This window comes from Anneissia japonica, unplaced genomic scaffold, assembly GCF_011630105.1.
Source record: "Anneissia japonica isolate Jap-2015-1 unplaced genomic scaffold, ASM1163010v1 scaffold1118_len251929_cov158, whole genome shotgun sequence".
Classification (NCBI taxonomy): domain Eukaryota; kingdom Metazoa; phylum Echinodermata; class Crinoidea; order Comatulida; family Comatulidae; genus Anneissia; species Anneissia japonica.
In genome coordinates, this window is record NW_022730222.1 from 229,059 (window position 1) to 234,740 (window position 5,682).

Here is a 5,682-nt window from a genome sequence, read left to right on the forward strand (position 1 = left end):
CCCACAGACAGACGATAGGCCCTCACCTCACCCCTCTATTATCACTAGGAATGAAGCCTAGGCTAGTGCCGTGGGGTCTGTCTTCAGGAAATGCGCAACTTGGCTAGCAACTGCTGCTGTCGTGTTTTTTTACTAGCTAAGCTAGTAGGGCCCCTAGGCTGGGCCGGATAAACGCTCTCTCAGACTCTAGACTAGGCCTACATGGCCTAGGCTAGAGTAGAGAGCTGAGAGAAGTACCTTTAACTTTATTTTTAATAAGAAAACTAGAAATATACTTATCTTTTTTAGTGAATATGTTGTTTGATGTGTGATGAAAGTTACGCCTAAAATACCGCATAAAATTGAAAAGCAAAAACAAATCCCAGCACGGCACACAGTATCTTTTCTCGCGCTGACATTTTTTTTTAGCTGTTTCAGTTCAGAGCTAGCGTTGGGGTCATTCACGCTTGTCGCTGATTGGTCAGAAATAAAAATCCGTTCGGATTCACGTTTCCAATGGCTTTCTGATTCATTGCTCCGAATCCGGAGTCCGGGGAAAAAATCGGGACTGTGTAGATGTGAACGCTTCTATTCTTTACCACTAAAGCCATTTCTCACGATTTTTTCTCCGGACTCCGGACCGGAATCCGGGCTTGTGTGAACGTAGCTTTAGTCTTGCTTGGTATCGCATTTGTTACAATATGTAAACACACATCGTCACAAATATATGTAAATTTTTTATATTTACATATATATAAACATGTCTTCAGATGATATTAAGAACGAGATAGAACAGAGTGTAATTGAAAAATCGGAGCCTAAAAAGGTAACCTCTAGGTCGAAGCAAAAGGATTCAAAACGAATAGCCAGCGCCATTCATATGAATAAGGTTAGAGCTGAAAAGAAAAAGCCTTCTTCACAACAAGACTGTCTCTCTCTATTGGCTAGAATGGTTAATTTTAGCTGGTCTTGTTGGATATATTCTTTTCAACAGACCTAAAAATGTGGAGACAGCTACCTTAGAGCCAGACCAAAGGTTAGCTCCTTTAGAGTCTGCCCCCAATCCAAAACCTGGTAAATTCATATGTGAGAGACCTCACATAAATAATAAATTATTATTACTATAATAAAAACAATGAGTAATAACAACGATGTAACAATGTTGGTAAATTCGCTATACCAAAGCAGTCTTAAAGCGGTTTCTGATTCACAAGGTTGTTCGAAAGATTGCTTCCCCAAACTTTAACTCACTAACTCCAATGAATATTGGTAAATTGGCTGTAACCTTGGTAGCATCCGACCATACTGCGGATTGCGTATTCAAGCAAGGTTGGCTCCCCGATAACAATATGACCTAAATACATTTTTATTCTCAATGAAATAAAAATGGCTGCTGCTGCAATAATGCTCAGAGGGGGCTATACTTAATTCCGTTGCCTTCACAGGCACAAATATACTTGGAAGACGACTTGAAGGGGGAGATAGTGAGAGAGCTCGTCAAGATAAAGTTCTCGAAGAATACAACAAAGTCAAGGAACAATATTAGGCAAGCGAAAATGGATTTTATTACCGATAAAGACGGGAGGCAGAGAAATGCCGAGTATACTTTCGAGGAAATGGATTACGCGCTACAAAATTTAAATTTACCCCCGGAACATAAATTTAGCGATTTTTACTAGAAATCACCCGAACAAAAGGATAACGAAATTTACTTTGTTTTAGGAGGGCTAACTTTGGTCACGGGTGGAATAATTATTTATTTCGAAAATAAAAAGAGAAAATGAATCGGTTGAGAAAAAATATATTAGAAACCTCAGAACAAATGGAAGGGTAAAGTAGCAATAGATAGGCTTGCTCAAGAAGCTAAAGTTAACGAGAAGGAAGCCAAGGATTTTCTTTTCTTAATACTTGGTGTTTCAGGTGTACTAAGGTATGTCCCACACAAAAATCATATTAAGACTAATGGTAAAATTTGTGCACTAAATCGACTCATCTCTCACACTAATAACACTAATGCCAGCACACATATTAATAGTTGACGTCGGGTGTCGTGTGAAATTTTTGATCAATTGTGTATTTATTACCGTAGTTAAAGACCTCTATGGTTTACTTTTTATGTTGTAATTTCAATAATTTTCTTTTTTTAGTATTCATTTTTATTTAGGCCTATGTATCTTGGATACAGCATGCATTTCCATAAATGCCACTGTACCAAAAGTGGATCCAACAATTTCCCCGGAAGTGCACTCTCGCACTTGGTAGAGTTCATAGGGAGAGTTTTAATACCTTAGATGGTTCAAAATTTACTTTTTGGCTTATTAGGGATTGGCACTCGAAGTAAAGTTATTTCATTGGCAATTTTTACCTTTTTTTTTTTTTTTATTGATTTTTTATCCGCCGACCAAGGGCGCACGACTGAGGTGCGGAAAATTTGAGGAAATAGTACTTTCTAGATGACCAGAAATGACACTCTTAATGAAATTCGTCATCATCACATCACCTTCGTAGTCAAAATGAATCACGAACAAATTTCGCATGATGTTTTAACAGCGATTTTAGGCAATCAAAGATCTAAAGTGTACCCCATGAATCCGCCCCAGCAGAAAAAAATAAAAGTTAAAACATTGTCTTTGATGTATTTACTTTAATTTACCTCCTTAATACGAGTCACATCTATATCAACCCCACCATGGTCATGGGGCTGAGGTGCGAAATTTCGGGGAAAGAGTACCTCTAGATGGCCAGAAACAATCCTATCTTATGTAGTAAAATTCGTCGTCAAATTACCATTATAGTCAAAATGAAGTGCCAACAAATTTCTCTCGCCAACCATAGAGATTTAATTAATATGCGTGACCTACCAAGAAAATAAAACTTTAAAACATTTTTTTGATGTATTTACTTTATTTAACCGACTTCAAAGCCGTAGTTCAAACCCATCCCAGCCCCAACATAGTTAAGGCTGATGTGCGAAAATTTGAGGAAATAGTACCTCAAGCTGGCCGAAAATGACACTCTTATATAGTAAGTCATCATAATAACATCACCATGATCTTTAATCAGCGATTTTTAGAGATCTAATTAATCTGTATTGTACCATAGAAAATAAAACTTAATTGTCTTTGATGTATTTACTTACCTAAATTATGTGCCGAAAATCTTACGTTTGTTTTCATACTTCTCAAATTATAACAAAAGCACGCGCACTCGTGTCGTGTATTATAGGTAATTCAGACGTTAGTGATACCGGTATCTTGCTATAAGATGTACAGTTGTACTCAGGCTGTACATTGCTTTTTCGTTGAAACCTGGTTCACTTATGCAGTTCATTTCAATAACTTCAGGCATCATCTTTACTTATAAAGTTATATTGCAGTGGAAACGTGGGGGAACCAACCACTCCCCCTCAAAAATATGCGGGAGGGGGACGACGACGTGTCCACTGAGCATGCGCTAACAACGATTATCGATTTAGATTACACGAGAAAGTTTAATGTTTCAAAGATGATATTAACATCATCATATGTAATATCCCTGTGAATATTATATAATAATAATGATAACGATGATGATAATAAAGATAATGATAATAATACGGATGATGTTTGCCCTACCTGACAAATTATTATACTGAATACTCAGTATGTACCCAAAATGCTTGCGAAAAAAATGTAAGAATCGAACCCACGACCTCCCGATAACCAGCCTGGTGTACCTTAACCACTATACCACCTAGCATGTGTTAACAACGACTATCGATTTAGATTTGAGTACATGAGAAACTCCATAATATCTACCATTTAAGAATTCAAAAAATGTATATTTTGAAAATTCCTGGATCCGTTTCATTTGTTTCCTTATTTCTATTTACATCATTACAAAATGGCTGCATAGGAACATCGACCCGTGCAGAGGTCTGGTTACTATTATTTATCTCTTTGTTTACTTGAAATGTAATGTAGTTGGATTTATATAGCGAAGTTTCAAAGAGCTCAGGGTATTTAGACACTAGCTGCTTGTACAAAGTGAAGTGCCAACAAATTTCTCATGATCTGCTATCAGCGATTTTCGGCAACCACCACAGAGATCCAATTGATATGTGCCATGTACCATAGAAAATAAAAAGAAAATAAAACTGAAAAACATTGTCTTTGGTGTATTTACTTTACTTTACCTACTTCAAAGCCACTTCGGGTGCGAATATTTGTGACCGAAGACCACAAAAGGGCTGTAAACTCGCATCACCAGGTTTCGAGAAAAAAGGGCCAAATAGATAGTATAACATGTAATTTGAGCAAAATGTGATTATGTCGTAAATATGAAGTATTACCCTGTCTCTTATGAAGTATTACCTTTAATCTTACTATTTTTGAAGTTTAGGTTCAATATTTCAACTCTAAACCCTAAAATTTAGTAATTTTATGAAGGCCATTCTACGAGAAACGTATATAAATTCGCAAACTTTCAAGCCGCCATACTTCGCTTCCAAACAACTTATTCACTAAGCCTACACAAATTTCAGGTCCCCAACTAGATAAATTAAAACTATCGGATAATAATATGTTTATTAGTACTCGTATGCTATGTAAGTGATTTCGGAATAAACAAACAGTGTAGTTATAAAATAATAGAATGGTCACAGAGCCAGGTTAGGCCTCTGAGAACATTCGGTTCTTTGTAGTGAAGTAAATGTAAAACGTCTTCATGAAGTCATTCAAAATCGTGTACAAAATAGTCGAACAAACTTTAAAGTATGAAAGTATTTGTAGTTATTCGTACTGTGGTACGAAGCTTACGTAAATGTACAGTATACCTAAATGAAGGAAATCCTTTAATTAATTCAAAGAATACTAAACTATTTCATGGCTTGTTGGGAAAGATTTGGAAAACAATCCTCTTGCCCTCTGGCAGTGAAGCGGGCCAGAAATGACGTAGATTGCGGTTGAGTACATGTTAAGAAACTAGTCATGGTTATTGAAACTTTTAAAAAATATTGACGCCAACACAACAATCATCTGCACTATTTTCAGCGATGTAAAACGTATTGATGAAGTATATACATACAACGCCATTCAAATCGTGTACAAAACAGTTAAACAACTTGAAAGAATCAAACGATATCGTGCGTGTTGACATTACAACTGCTTTAGAAATATATCTTCAAAAGTAATTTTCTAGACAATAGCACCATGGTACAGACTATATTTACTGAATGAAGAAAACAACCTTGAAGTAATTCAAAAGATACGAAGCGGTTCATGTCTTGTTTTGAAAAAAAAAATGATCTTCACACATCTGAACCGAATTACCTTGTCCTTAGTTTCCGACCATACACCTATCCCTATGTTGTTTTAATTATACTAAAAGTGTTGCTTTTTAGTCAGTTCATTTAAAAAAAAAATAAAATCTATGCTTAAATATTCATCTCCCGAAGAATGTTATTTCTTTTTCGTGTATTTATTTTCGAAAGTTTCGGCCATTCCACTCGCCTTCATCAGCTTTACTGAGTGCACAAGATTGGCTGTTGCAAGCTGTATACTGTACAATTATACACATCTAGATGTGTATAAGAGACAGCATTTTAAACGTTAATTTTATGAATATTTTTTTATGTGATTGTACATTGTTTTTAAAAGTTTTATGCGAGCATTCAGTTTCCTTCGTTGAAGGATGAATAAAGTTTTACTTTGACTTTGACTTTGA